Source organism: Ahaetulla prasina, chromosome 5 (genome assembly GCF_028640845.1).
Source record: "Ahaetulla prasina isolate Xishuangbanna chromosome 5, ASM2864084v1, whole genome shotgun sequence".
Lineage (NCBI taxonomy): Eukaryota > Metazoa > Chordata > Lepidosauria > Squamata > Colubridae > Ahaetulla > Ahaetulla prasina.
In genome coordinates, this window is record NC_080543.1 from 102,529,531 (window position 1) to 102,545,927 (window position 16,397).

At 37.0% G+C, this 16,397-nt stretch overlaps 1 long non-coding RNA gene across 1 annotated transcript; it reads right to left on the bottom strand.

The window, feature by feature from the left end:
* Positions 1-2,850: 2,850 nt before the first annotated feature.
* On the bottom strand, positions 2,851-15,324 carry LOC131200173 (uncharacterized). Its single transcript, XR_009155530.1, has 3 exons — positions 14,602-15,324; positions 14,124-14,204; positions 2,851-5,070 (listed from the first exon to the last, which is right to left on the bottom strand). It is a non-coding gene; the product is annotated as an uncharacterized LOC131200173 (long non-coding RNA).
* Positions 15,325-16,397: the final 1,073 nt, after the last annotated feature.

Sequence of the window (16,397 nt, forward strand, 5' to 3'; positions counted from 1 at the left end):
GACCATAATAAAAATATTATTAATATTATTTTACAGAGGAATTATTGAGTCTGTCATTTGCACCTCTATAACTGTCTGGTTCGGTTCTGCAACCCAACAAGAAAGACACAGAGGATAATTAGAACTGCAGAAAAAATAATTGCTACCAACCTGCCTTCCATTGAGGACCTGTATACTGCACGAATCAAGAAGAGGGCCGTGAAAATATTTACAGATCCCTCACATCCAGGACATAAACTGCTTCAACTCCTACCCTCAAAACGACGCTATAGAGTGCTGCACACCAGAACAACAAGACACAAGAACAGTTTTTCCCCGAAGGCCATCACTCTGCTAAACAAATAATTCCCTCAACACTGTCAAACTATTTACTAAATCTGCACTACTATTAATCTTCTCATCGTTCCCATCACCAATCTCTTTCCACTTATGACTGTATGACTGTAACTTTGTTGTTGGCAATCCTTATGATTTATATTGATATATTGACCATCATTTGTGTTGTAAATGTTGTACCTTGATGAACGTACCTTTTCTTTTACATATACTGAGAGCATATGCACCAAGACAAATTCCTTGTGTGTCCAATCACACTTGGCCAATAAAAAATTATATTCTATTCTATTATCTTTACTAACTGGTGAGAAGTCCAAATAAAATTTATGAGAAAAAACCTATTTCATGTATTCAGTTGGAGTCCTCACTATTTTAGTATTATTTTATGGATCCCCTCCCCCAATATTTTTTTAAATCTAGTACCATCTTTATTTGCTCAAATACTGTTCTGTATTAAATGTTGTTTTCAAATTCTGGCCACATATAAGGTAAGTTTTTTTGATATGGGACTTCCAATGGATCATTCATTTAGTATATAGGCCGAGGTACCTCTCTCTCAGCCTCTTATACAAGCACATTCAAATAGGATGTGAGCCAGGTCTTCTACCTCTGCTGCTCTGCAAATGCAGAGACGTCCATTATAGGGGTTTAGAATGAAATCTCCCATATCTGACCATTGTGTCAAGCTGTTCAAATCTCATTCGCATAATTATCCCCCTAAGATGTTTTGGTAGTTGTAACTTTAAATAGCAGTCTATTTGAAAAGTATGCTTGTATTTGCTCAGCCAATTCAAGTTACCAAGTTTACTAAGGATAGCTATATCATTTTGTGCTTCTATATCCTTGATTCTTTTGACTCTTTTTTGGACTCTTTTTTTTAGCTTGTTCCTGTTACGCAAGAGTCAGGAAGGCCACAGCTACTTACAAAATGTATCAATTTAGTGATCCAAGAGATTTGTGATTGCAATTTTATCTGCTCTAGTAAGCATAACATGGGGAATCTATCAGTCTCAATTTCATTTATTTTGTGTCAGTAGTTATATGCTCTAATTTTGGATAGTGCATGAATTGTATAAATTCCCAATTCAGCTCTAACTGCTGCAGTAGATGTCCTTAGATCTACACCCAAAATACATCTCAAATGCTGGGACTGTGTTTGTTCTAATACTGTGGTCGAGTATAGACCCGATGCATCTGCTCCATACAAGAGCATAGGTTATAAGAGTTATAAGTTACTTTATATACTTTAATTAATGAGGCTTATACTTTAATTAATGGGTTATTTCTAAGCAAGCATAAATGTTTATATTTTTTCTCATTGTTCTAAATTGTTATGGCATTTTGGAAATAAATGATAGTTATGTTAATAGTGTATTGGAATTTGCATATATTTTCAGAGTATAAGACGCACTTCCCCTCCTAAAAGTGGGTAAAAATTACGGTGCATCTTATATACCGAATGTTGCTGAAGCCCCACCCATCTGCTGGCCCCCATCCTTCAACTGTTTTCGGCCTCTGTACATTGCATTTTCGGCTGGTTCCAGGCAATGGGGATTGGCAGCGGCAAATGGATGGCGGCTGTAGCGAATAGGCCGTGGCAAATGGGCCATGGCAAACAGGCTGTGGCAAACAGGTAGTGGAATTGAATGGGCTGCGCTGAATGGACCAGGGTGGCGGCAAAGAGGCAGTGGTGAATGGGCTGTGCCAAACAGGCCACGGTAAATGGGCCGCAGCACCACCGTATGGGCCATGGTGAACAAGTCAGATAAATACTGGATGGATGCTGGGAGGTAAAAGCAGATTTTTTTTTCTTGTTTTCCTCCCCCAAAAAAGTAGGCGAGTCTTATAGTCCGGAGCGTCTTAAACTCCAAAAAATTCAGTATTCAGTTTAAAAGTCTCCTATAAAATCATGGTGGCTAGATGATTGGCAATATTCTAGGACTTTAATGGAATACGAATACAAGTTTCCATATATTCTTTGAGGATTCTATTTCCAAATTCTTGTATTAACTAATTTTTACCATTTAATTTTTTTTGAAAAAGAAAACTGAAGACTGGTTTTCTTTTAAGTATTGTATATCAAAATATAATTGGACCTCATGCACAGAAGATATGTGTAGCTAGCTTTACATTCCTTTAATTTAAATGACAAATGTATGCTTTTATCCCCAGGAATAGTATTTGTTCGCATATGGCTGTTGCTTTCCATATGAATATTTATCAGCATATCCCACTGAAAACTCCTGGATATGCAAACAAGCAACTGGGCTCAAAGCCTGCCAATGTAACCTTCTCTGCCCTACTTATACCTTCAATACTGTATTAGAAAGTTTTGCACCAAACATTGTTTCTCAAATTTGTCTATTTGCTTTTAGCCTGAAAAAAATAAGTTACTAAAGCTCCATATTTATGTTCTGTTTAGATTGGAAAATATATGGAGTTCCAATTTACTTTGGAAATGAAATATTTTATTTGCTGGACTCTGAAATAATTAAACATTTGCACTTTTGTAACTCTGTTAATTAATTACACTTACAAAATATTTAGGTTTTGAGACCTCAATAGAAGAAGAAAGTGCTACAGTTTATTAAACAAAAAGTATTCATTCATTAGAAAGGTTAGTTTTCTTTTTGATAATATGCTAATAAGTTTAAACCACTGGAACTTCCAACTTTTTAAAACAATGACAGTTTCATCAGAGTGTTCTAGATAAACAAGATAAACAGAACCCAACTAAACAAATAAGTCAAAACTATTATACTTATTCATTTATTTATTGAGAAAACAATCTGAACTTTAAGTACCAGTGAACACTGAGGACAAAGTGAATTCATATCAGTTCTCTTTCAGAATATTTAAAAATTTTCAGGCATAGAATATCTTGTTATATATGCCACATATATTTTGAGATGAGAAATGCAAAACTAGAACATGCATGTTAGCATTTATCTTTTGACTGCTGTCATTCTGAATAACAATCCTGTTGTGACAAAGAATAGAATGGGATGATCTCACCTGAGGTGGCATTATGAAAAACATATCTGTTAAGTGGGAGATGCTGTATTTCTTATAGAAAGGAATATGGTTTCCATGAATGAAAATTCAATATTCCCTGGGGGTTCAGAATTAAATGCAGACTGTAATAATTACTCTAATTATGTCTGTTGTGATTCTACCTTTCAGTCTACATGAAACAAACATATAACAATTAGTTACACTTTCATTTAATTAATGAGCTTTAGGAGAGCCAGCTATTATTTCAGTTGCATTCTAATTCATTTAAAATAGGCCAAAGATAAAATTATTTGTTTTAATTTGACAATAAACATGTCATGGGCATTAGGCAACACCATATTTATTTGTTCCCCCAGAGACTAAAGTTCTCTTTATTCATAGAATAAGAAACACAGATCAGCAGCAAGTGTTTGTTTTCCCAGTTTGTCTGGACTCTGACCCTGAGCCTCTTTTTCCTGGACTTCAGACTTTTGATTTCCTTAAATCTTTCACATACTTAGATGGCTTCTGGAATCAAGTGGCAAAAGGACTCCACATTATGTCTATTTGAAAATATATTGTATATTAAATCAGACCATTAGTCCATCTATAGTTAATATTATCTATATTCTACCAAGAGCTCTCCAGATTACCAAAATGTTTCTCAGCTATACCTCAAATTAACCTGGCCTTTTCCATGCCAGTAATGTATCACAAAAACCCATCATGTGAATGAAGTCATTATGAGAACTTCAAAACTTGAGATAAAGTCCATAGTCACATCCTTAAACAGAACCTGCTAAATTCAGTGGTTGATATATGTGCATGGAAGGCACAGGTCCATATCTTTATTCATTCATGAAGCACACTATCTCAGACTAAACTATTTAATAAAACACAGGATATGCATCTTCTATGTACTTGGGGATTCTCTGGCAACTGATGTTCATTATTCCTGCTCAGAAAAAGGTGAGGAAGCTTTGTTCTCCATATTTCTATTCCACAACACTGCTGGCATTCTTCCACTGAATGATAACCTTTTGACTTTTGGCAAGGAAAACAGCCTTATTTCTTCACTGGCTGCTAAGATATTAATGCAATGGATTTTTAATTTGAGCAAAATGTTTCCAACATATGGTAGTTAAAGTAGATTTTTCAAAATTATAATAGATCTAGGCAGAGGAGGAGAAAGGAGAAGAAAAAATATTTAAGATATAAAATATTTATTTACTGCTTTTCTTTTACATGAAATATAGTGCTGCTATCACTGTACAGTCAGTCCAAACAAATTTGAATCTAGCATGTTATCCAGTCTCTAATGTACCTACATGCATTGTACTATATAGTTTGCCATTGCCATTTAAAAAATAGATTTTTCTCTGGAAAGCTCTCTTATTATATTTTCCAGCTTAAGACAAAAGGTCACCAAGTTTCAAGGCCTATTCTTGCTTATACTGAGAATTAAACTGCAGGATGATACTAGTTTTTATTTATTATAAGTCATAGCTATAGCAATTTTGTCAACAGAGTCACAAAGGAGTTTTAAGCAAGGGAGTGGTTTCAGAATCAGCTGTTATTCTCCACAACGTTCTTTTGAGTCCCTTCAAGAAGATGCGTAAAATGGATCCATCTGCAATGTTGAGATCTGGACAAATGCTGACGTTCTAAATAGAAAATATGAACAATTCCATATAAAATGGATCCATCTGCAATGTTGAGATCTGGACAAATGCTGACATTCTAAATAGAAAATATGAACAATTCCATATAAGTAGGTTAAGCAAATGGGGAAACACAAGGATATTCCTGGGTATCCTTGTCTCAGTAATTGCATTTACTTACATGTAACAAGTTGGCAAGTTGACTAGAAATATAGGGAGTGTTGAAAATCAAGCACTTGCATTATAATAGCATTTAGGTTTTGTTGCTTCTGAACCATGAACTTTTGGTAGAATATCAACACTGAATACAGTACCAGAAAACTATTCTCATTCTTGTTTCTGTTTTTGTGCCTTCAAGTCAGTCTCATTCTGATCCTAGTATATAAAATGTAACAGCAGAATCTTGTAATTTCATTTCATTTTTCTGATTTTCTTATTAGTAAACATCCTGTCCTTATTTTGTGTAACTTATAGGACTAACAGCTGAAATTGAGCTGTATATTATGAGGCAGCAACCAAAATAAATTCAGTAAGAAAGGGACACTTATTGTGGAAAGTTATACTTTCTTTCCACACATTCATTTTCTTTTTAACAGTTTAAAACTGGGCTATATAATCTTTTTGAATGCTGTCATCGTATTTGGGAAAAGTCTCAGAAAATGGGTATCATGAGGGAGTTGCCCGTTCAACAATTAGCAACATAACCAATAAAAAATACCTTGGCATTTCTGAAAAGACATCCTTATAAAGTTCCTTCCCCGTGACACTCACTCCTAATCCTTCTTATTGATAAGAACTGATCAGTGAGCACATGGGCTGCAGTCACCCTACACTTTTTCTTTTTTCTAAAACTATCCACATACCAAATACAGTCAGTCAAAAAAAACAATTAAGTTAAACAAGTATTTTAAAATTAATGTGATAAAGCTTATTAAACTAATGGAATGGCATGGTGGCCTAAAGATGCTTGCCTCCCAGTCAGAAGATTGAGAGTTCAATCCTAGATAGCAGCCGATGTTTCTCTCCTAGGGCACAAAGAAAAAATATCTGCTGCGAACTCCATTTGATGCCAGGAAGGGCATCTGGCCTGTAAATGCTTAGCTCCAACCAATCACCCCGACTTTACACTGAATTAAGGGATTACAAGGTTGTAAAAAGGAGAGGGGAAAAAAGGAGAGTATTACAATAATAATAAATCAAAAACCTGATTAAATTCCTGATTTAGTTAATACAGTTAATTTTGTTAGTGGACCTAGGCATGCTTAACTACAAAAAATAGACCTATATTTGAAGAAAAATTATATGGAATTAACCAGGGCTAGGCTAACTTTTACATATTATGTTATATGTAACTTGTGCTATGCTAGTAAAATTGGTTAAACTGGCAAGCACATAAAACATATGTGTTATAATCTTAAATTATGGAACCCTCTTCCAGTTAATTTACACTTGAATTTGTTCATACATACCTATTAATCCTGAGAATAAGCCACGTTGCATTAATTGGGATTTACTTCTAAATCAATATGGACAACGAAGCAAAAGGACTACAAAAATGATACCTTCACTACAGCCTTTCCTTTAAAATGTAAATGGATTGTGTGAACGGCTGTGAACAGTGCACCATTGAGGAGCCTCAGTGGTGCAGTGGTTAGAGTGCAGTACTGCAGGCTATTTTTGCTGACTGCCAGCTGCCTGCAATTTGGCAGTTCAAATACCACTGGGCTCAAGGTTGACTCAGCCTTCCATCCTTCCAAGGTTGGTAAAATGAGGACCCAAATTGTTGGGGGCAATATGCTGACTTTGTAAACTGCTTAGAGAGGGCTGTAAAGCACTGTAAAGTGGCATATAAGTCTAAGAGCTATTGCTATTTCTATTTTAAAAACTTAATTTAAGTCCTATATATTGTCTGATTTTTTTAGAAATATCACTTTGAAAGGCTTGGTCTCCCCAAAATAGGTGCAAAATACGCTGAATAAATAACAGTAAGTAATAATCCTCCTTTGTAAAAATCTTAGAAAATTACTGAGTTGCAAATATTATTTTTTAAACAGTGCTATTTGTACCTATACAACTGGATTTGTCTGAGGGTTTCTGCCCTGAGTACATAGTTGAACTGGAAGACCTCGGAGGTCCCTTCCAACACAATTCTATGAACTAAGAAAATTTATTCTTATATAAAAATCTCAAATTAATTTTCAATACAGGTAGTCTTTGGCTTATGACCAAAATCTGAGTCCAAATATCTATTGCTAAGGAAGACAGTTGTTAAGTGAATTTTGTCCCATTTAACAACCTTTCTTGCCACAATAGTTAAGTGAATCACTGAATAGTTGTTCAGCTGATCACATGACCCCAGGATACTTCAACCGTCATAAATATGAGTCAGTTACCAAGCATCTGAATTTTGGGGATGCTGCAACGGTGTGTGAAAAATAGTCATAAGTCACTTTTTTCAGTGCCGTTGTAGTTTTGAATAGCCAACAGGAACTACCTTATTTTTTGTATCTTATTTTTTAACCAATACAACTTTGGGATATACTTTTAAATCTGATATTCCTTGTAAATGCTTTCAAGAAATTTAATTTTGCTGAACAGTATAATGGTAGGTGTGTATTAAGTTTTAATCTGAAACCAGAACAAAAATGGTGGAAAATAAATGTTGCTTCCTAAAGCAAGGGAGATTCCTTCAAATATTAATATATATTTCTGATTCAGTGTAGCAATTCTTGGGGGTTTCTGACACATAATGCTTTTATATTTCTGGTTGCCTCAGATAGAAGGCCCATACAGAGAATAGTAAGGACAGCCGAGAAGATTATAGGAAGCTCACTTCCTGTTATTCAGAATACTTGTTATAAGTGCTAGGTGCTTAGAGCTCCAAATATTGTTAGAGACCCCACACACCTACTGGTACTTCATGGTCTGTTTCTGTTGCTCCCCTCTGGGAGGAGGTTTCAAAGTATCTATAATAGATACAGAGCTGTTACAGAGTCTGTAACAGCTTTGTTCCCTATGTCATCCATCTGGTAAACTCACAAGATTAGTTTTTCCCCACCATGTACATGTATACATCCGAACTAGACTGTGTGTCTCTGTGTCATATAATATATGTGGGTATACACATAATTTTGTATTTATTTATTTTGTCATGTTTATGTAGTATTGGAAGTGGTGACCCTTTGAGACCTGTATGCAACGAAATTTCATTGTAATGTATGCCGATTAGTGTACATTTAATGTGACAATAAAAATATTCTAAGTTTTGTGTTTGAACAGAAAAAGATAATTATGTTAGATAATGATTCATTGCTAGTTGACCTTTTGGAAGTGATGCAAGAGTTATAAGCCCGGCATTGGATGCTGTTGAATTAAATAAATTGTTTCATTGTGATCGTTATGTCAACTTTAGATCATTGAAATGACTACAAGTGAAGCTAAACTACTGTATAGAAACTAGTACTTCTTAATATTTCTTTAAGAAATGCTATCTCATATTTTAGAAATGGAAATGAGAGTCTTCTATTTATTTGTTAATTGTCACTGAAATTTATTAATCACACTGATATCATGCTGATCATTGGGCCTATAAAAAGCATCTGAAATTCCAGGTGCCTTCATTCATAAAATATATGTTATACTCCAATACACTCCAGAAGAGAACTATGGACCACAAAGGCCTTATGTTTTAAAGAAGTTAAACATCTTGAGGATGCCACAACACTATTTGTTCATTCTGAAATGGTCCTTTTTGCATATATATGCATACATGTAGTTTGAACATGGACTTTTCCCCTGTTCTTTCTTTTAATGTAAATCTCTATTTGCATTAAAATACAATCGAGCTAAGTCAAATAATCATCTAAGGTAAAGATGACTTTAAGGCAAGTTCAACTCCTCTTAGTAATTTCTTAGGTATATCCAGGAGGCTTTCTTAGCAATAATATATAATTGTCTCCCCATTGTCTTCTACGAAGTTTTCTCAATTTCTTAGTCTATCTTATATGGTAGATTTAATATTTACTAATAATATTCCATTATAGTGCTACCCAGGCCCAACCGTGATGCCCTCTCCAGATTAGCCATCAGTTAAGTGCTGCCACCTAGCTGGAGAAACATAGGTCCCTCCTTAATTATTATTATTTTTTCATAAATCAAAATTTAAATCAAAATATATGCTGGTTAATATTGAAGCTGGTGGACTTCAGAAGCCAACTCAAAGGAGCTGTTTCCCCCAGTGATATAATGTTCATTAGTTTCTATCAAGATTTACAATGCTGAATCTTAAAAAAAATGGATAAAATTCCTTGCTTCAAAATTATTTCCTCATTATATCAAATTTATAAAGCAAAATTACAAAAGAAGAGGCCATTTAAGAAATTTTAATTTTTAATATTAATATGAAATAGCAAATGGAATATACCATAAACATTCAATAAATTAAATTTTTCCTGAATGTTTTTACACAGGGATCGACACAATGAAGTTTAAGTATTAAGTGCTGTATTATCGAAGGTAATGCCCCCTCCTAAGTATAGATAGTAAAATAGTGGGATGTGGGAGAGGGAACACTATCCTGTGCAAGATATTAATATTTTTTTCCATTAAATCCAAGCAAAATAGCTCCTTAGGACTCTTTGATTTTCGGGTGGGGGGGAGTATATAAATAAAATCTATATTCGTAACAAAAATTGCAGATTATTTGCTTTTAAGAGGGATAACTATTAAGAGAGAGAACAATCTTCAAATACATGCAGAGCCACAACAGTTAAATCTCAAAGCCGCAGAGAAATTGGATGGAGGTTGTGAGCAAAAAGTGTGGTTCCAGAGTATAATCCTAGCAATACACTATGTTCTTTGCAAAAGGTTGTGAGGCCTTGGCCTAATAAGCATAATCTCATTACACTGCAAATAAAAGTTTCCTATTTATCTCCAGATTTCAAATGAATCTAATAAGGCTTATGATACAGTCACCCAATACCCTAATCATATTTCAGCCTATCTAAAAGCAATCAGTAATTGTGTTATAGCAGAACGTGCTGACAATACCTCTGACACAGAAAGGAGAATGAGAGCCCAGCTGTACTAATTAAATTAAATGCTAGGCTGATGGAATACATTTGCTGAAGCTTGGAGAGTATGGGTGCAGAATTAATAAGCATTACAGCTTAGAGCAGGAGATGATATCATAATGGATGCAAGGTTTTGATGTGGAGAGCCTCATTCAGATTCAATGTACCATAATGTACGGATGTGACAGCTGCTTAGAGAGGTGCAGAACCTTGAACAAAGTGCACAGGAACTTTCCTTCTCTTCTTTTCATTTTGTCATTTTATTTCCCAGTTAGGAACTGTATATTTTTAACTGCATGCCTACAGCTTCAGAAACTCCTAAATCAGGATAGTAGGAACCACTGTAATTGGTAACAGCCTTATTTATTAACACGGATTGCTTCCCCCACCTCTTTGACTTACATTTTAAATGCACTGATTGTACATGGCAATACTGTTGCACTCTTTTTTTTATTGCCAGTATGGATTATTACAAACATCATGTTCATTTCACCTTTTTCAACTGCATGAGGCATCCTTATCATGATTATGATTTTAGTCCTATGCACATTTTTGTGGGAAACAAACCCCATTTACTTAGAGTTATTCTTGAATGGGTTCATTTAAGATAAAAGCTGCTTCCACACAAGAACTCCATACTTCAGCACCCCAAGATGCCACAAGAGTCCCTATTCTGCATCTGAACCAATTCACTTCAAGCGCAGGTGCCTTACTAACTTACCTCCCTCTCCCCATTTCTGACTTGGTTTTGTTGTTGTCCTGCACAAAACCACTTTGTTTTTTCTTCACTGTTTAAGTACAGGTATGTACTTATATAAACAAGGGCAAGTACTGAAGCACCAGCTTTGCTTCCTTTTTTGGCATTGCTTCTCTAGTGAGGGAGGAAATGAAGTTGTTCAGCAGCAAATTGTAAGGACACCCATGTGATCACGTGAATGTCACACTGAAGGACTGGGGACCAAAAGCTGTGGCTAAGTGGAAAACTCCTCAGTCTACACTACTTAAAGGGCATTCTGCTCTATCTCCTTCATGTTTACTTAAAAATAGTCCCAGCAAACTTAATGAGACTTAGTATCAAGTACACACAACGCCAAACAACTTCATTCAGAGTATTTACTGAGAAATCCAAGCAAATTAAATAATACTGATTCCAAAACAAATACAGCATAGTCCTGATGAAATGACTTGCCTTTTTTAAAACAATGATGAGACTTAACTCTTGGAAGTCAGCATGTGACCTTATGCAAAACATCCTCTTAGCATATCCCTGCTCTATAACTTGGGACTAAAAATATTGTCCTAACAGAATTGTTGTAGGAATTACCATGAGGTTAGCAGGACACTGAACTGTCTAAAGCATTACATAAATGCTAAGTATTAAACTAAACTAATATATGATAGAAGACATATCACATAAAAGAAACTGAATATCTTGCAGCAAAACACACTTTATTCTTAACCATGCTTCAGATACCTTACTGGTCAGTGTAGATGTTAAATTATATGCTCATCATTCCTACAGGAATTAAGCATTTCAAACTTAAATCCAACTTTGAGATAGACTATAGAAGGAAAATATATTTAAAAATCTTCATTATCAAATTCATAAAACACTGAATAGTGCAGCCAAGCTGTTAAAAAATTGAATAGTATATTCAACTGTTAGAAAAGTACAAATAATTACAAATTTAAAACAGCAAATTATCCTGCTAATTATTTTATTTTTGAGAGGAATGAAAAACAAAAAGTAAAAAAAATATTAAAAACCCATAGTTTAAGTATAAATCTACAATGTTCTTTTAAGATAACTATGATGCAGACCCAAGTGACTGACTTTCCCCAAAAATGTTAATTTTATATAGTGAAGGGAATCTTGACATTTTAATGTTGCTTATTTTAAGAAGAGCTAAACACTGTTAAAACAAAATATATGTGAATCTTCCTCCTTTTCATATTTCTATTTCATATTCAAACTTTAAACAAATTAAATAGGCAATGACATGCTTCCCAACTGACCAGCTCAGCACATGCCAACACTGTGCAATTTCTTGCCCATAAATGAGCAGCTCTATCTCTTAAGCTGCAGCATCAAAGTGGCTGTGCCAGCTAAGCCAGGAAGGCCAGCCAGGGTTCATTATCATGAGAAATTTGACAGGATATTAAATTTACTAATCCTGAACTTTCTGGACTGACCCTTACCTCATGCATAACCAATACTAACATTGCCTGGCTTGTTACAAAGCATATTCTCTATTTGTTCTTTGAATGGGTATCTTTTCTTTTTTCCTTTCTCTTAGCCATTTTCCCTCTCTCTTAGTCATTATTTCTATTTCTCTGACCGGAAATTTTGCAAGAATTTTTAATTGTGCTTTTTTTCATAACACAGTTTTAATCTACTTATTAACACATATATATCCTAATATAAAGTGCTGAAAATGTATTATTTCTATATCCTTCTTTCCCCTCCCCATTTAATTCATACCTGGAAAGATATGTATTAATGCACTACATTTGTTAGCCAATTCCATGCTTGCATTCTATCCTATGCTTGCATTCAAAACACTGTTAAAAGTGTGACACACATATGAATTATATGCTTAAAATAATTTGATAGGAACCCACAACTCCCTATCCTAATTTCACTATATGGGACAGTGGTGCCATATTTGGGAGAAACTTGCTAGTTGGCAACATTATTAAAGATCCACTATTAAAACCAAATAAGGTGAAAGCCACTAAGGACTAATTTTGAACTGCCCTCTCTGCAGGGGTTCTAGAAATGTTTTTTTACATGTTGAAGAATTTAAGTTCAAAACAATTTAGAGGAAAGGATCACACATTCACTGTGCTTGGTGTTCCTCTTCTCAAAATTATATCCTTTTGTAGTAGCTATTAATGATTGGAAAATGGAAAAAAGAAAACATAAGCCATTGGGAATTCTTAACATTGCCAGGTGATGTTTAGTAGATCTCCACGAGCCTTTTAATGTGCGTAACACTATAACAGTGAGTCAACAAACTAATATGGCTGCCTTTAAAACCTGTAAATGAGTACTGTAACAGGATTGACATCTATCAGTACTCTTCTATCAGATTTATAGTTTGATAAAATCTTTTTCCTTAAACCCAGTCTCTCTCTTTTTTGAACTCATGACAATCAGTTTGTTTTCTTGTCACAGCATAAAATATGCATAGAATCAGGATATAATTTTTTGTGGATTATTTTCAGTAGAAAGTTGATATTTCCCATGGCCCAGGAACCATATGAAATCATAATAGAGAAGTGAATCTCTGAACATGTCCAGAGTTTCTTAAAGAGATGGCAGAGACATCATTCGTGTCAGAAAACCCATTGCTGGGGAGGGGGGGATTTAAAGGAAGAAGAAAAAGCCTATCCTTCCCAACTCATGTTGTTTAATTAGTGGTTTCATTTATTTTAAAGGAACAATAATCCGAATGCCCTAATCTGAAACAAGAAAGGGGGAGGGGAAGTTGCACTTTACATATTATAGGGAAAGGGTCATTATTTTGGACCCGCAGGATCGCAGGAGCAGTTCTTCCAGCTCGTCTTCCCATTACGAGGTTTGCCGTTAAGCTTCCTTTCACCGAGCAAAGGGGAACGATTAGCCACCCACCGTCTTCCCCGCGAAGCTTTCTAGACCGCCCCCACCTCGCCCGCGCAGCCTCCCAATTTCCATTGTGTGTATGCACCGCTTTAAATAATTCACCCTCAAAAACTGATAGTCAGCTCCGCCACCCCCTTAACCAAGGGAAGGGGGGAAAAATCGCCTGGAAACCGGGGCCAATTAAGTTGCTGAAAACAACAGATTCCCTCTGGTACGATCTAGAGAAAGCTGACCATTAAATCACGATTTAACATCCCCCAGGCAGCGGCGGTTGCTGACAACCTCTAAAGCTTGTAATCTCATTTAACCCCCGTCCTGTCACGAGCGGGCCCAACCCTTCCAGCACAATGCGGGCCGAATGAGACTCGACAGGGCAAGCGAAGGCATTAAAACCTTCTTTGGTTGAAAAGTCACGCCACAGTGGGCAATCCTGACCTTCGCGTTCGCCTCAGCCCCGCTCTATTCTCCACGGATCTCGGAAACATTTTAACGGGGAAACCCAGAGCGAGCGAGAGTCTGAGAAAAAGAAAGAGTTATTAATCGAAAGAGTTGAAATTCCCCCGAGACAAATTACACACGTATGTGCGCGCGTGCGTGGGGCGGGCGAGGACAGAGGACGAATACCCGCGTGTTTCAGCAGGGCTGCTTCCCCAGCCCCTCCCGGCCTCCTTTCGTAAGAAAAGGGGACTCCGCCTGGGGGCTTCTTCCTACTGCTTTGGTTCAGCGCTTTGCGCGCCCGCGGTGTTCGCTGTGGGAGCTCTAAGTGGTTGCGTCCCTTCACTCGCTTTTCGGTTCCTGGCCTTTCTAAGGAGATGGCTGCCATTCCTCACCAGGCTTCTTCAAAATCTTCCAGGGGAGACTGATTTTGTTTCTCCTTCCCCCCGCCCTCCCCTCGTTGCTGGATTCAGTTTACCGGAGGAACCGAACCGCTCTCCCCAGCAAGGCAACTCTCTCCCTTAAGTGTCCGCCCAGCCAGTTCGGCCTTCCTTCCACGCGCTTCGCTTCGAAGGGAAAGAGGGCTTGCGGCTCTTCTCGGTTTTGGCGCGGCTTTAGGAGTGCCCCCTCTGGGACACTTCTCACTCCCCGCCTGCGAATCGCGCTTCCTCCAGTCAGTCACGCACACGCAGCCCGCGCTAGCAAGGCCGGTCCCTTCTGCTTTCGCTCGGCCGATCCGTCCCATTTTACCCCACCACAACCTTCGATTTGTACAAACTCAAGCTCGCCCTTGACAAAAAGGCCACGATTTGAATCCAAGCCCAATCTCCACAAACGATTGATGGGGGTGGGGTGGGTGGTTAAATTCCGACGCGCTACGTTTCTTTGCCGCCCGGTCGATTTTGATGCCAGGGCTCCGGCTCCAGGGTCAGCCTACACGAAGAGCCTCGAAAGACGAGTAACTCGCCCTCTTTCCGCATCTCCCACTTTCGGCATGCTGGCAACCTTGACGTTTGTATATATAACACGGCTCGGGAAGAGCCAAGCTGCTTAGCCCATGATCTTTTCTGGAAAATGCAAAAGTAGAAAACGAACTGGACGAACATCGGCTGAGTTTTCTTTTAAAGCAAGCGCCGATTTACACCAGTAAACGCGGTGTTTGGATTCTCACATTAAAAGAAAAAACTTTTTTTCCCTTCAGAATTTCTAGCAGGCTGAAAGCTCGGGAAAGGCGAGAGCGAGGGAGGCGGCAAAGGAAGGCCTGGAGACGGAGAGATCGAAAGCAAAACTCGAGCTCATTACCTGCACACCGCGCAGCTTCTCGGGACTCCAGATGCGAGACCTCTCGGTTTTGAAGATAAACACATTTTTTTCAAGTATTCCTTTTTAATTTTGTCCAAAAGAGAAAGGAAAAAAAGAAAGCTTTAAAGTCAGTTGATCAACATCTTTTTCCTGAGCTTAAAAAACAAAAATAAAAAACACACACATAGTAAATGTTTAGTGCAACTTCCCCAGTGCCATAACTTCCCCAGCCTGCCCAAGCCTCTTTAGCAATGGAGTGGTTTATTTAATTTGCCAGTATAATAGAAGCTGCTGAATGAAAGACAGAGAATGCAGTGTGGTAAAAAAAAGAAACAAAGGCTAAAAGTACCACTATTTTGATTCCCTTTTAAAAATTACTTCCAAAGTGTGGTATCTATTGTGAAGAATAATGCTGAACAAAGCACAGTGTCTTGGCAATATTCACAGGGCTCATTCATACAGCCGATTCTGTCCCTACATTCAGAGGTAGAATACACTTATAAATGATGCATTGGAAGGACTATGGTTTCCATTGTGTTCCCAGTGTAAACAAAAAGACAGACAGAAGCTGAGTGGCATATGGGCAACGAGGCTGCAGTTTATTCAGTCATTCCAAAAGTATTGTGAAGGTAAAATGTAATGCTTCCCTCCCAGCTCCAAAAATGAGGAAAATCAGTCTCCTAAATAAAAGTTTGCTTAATTTCTTTATTATTTTCAAGTTACATAAAACCTGTACACACATACAATTTAGAGCAACGATCCATGGGTGGATCTTTCAAAAAGGAGGATGAATTGAAAATAACAACAGCTCTATCCTACAAGAGGAAGGGAGTCGAAATAGTGTGCTCTGTAATCATTGGGTCTCACAGGAATAGGTTTCTAGGAACCAATAGGCATTTGAATCCTTGTTTTATTCTAGAGCAGTGTTCTTCAATCTTGGCAACTTTTAACTCCCAGAAGTCCCCAAACAGC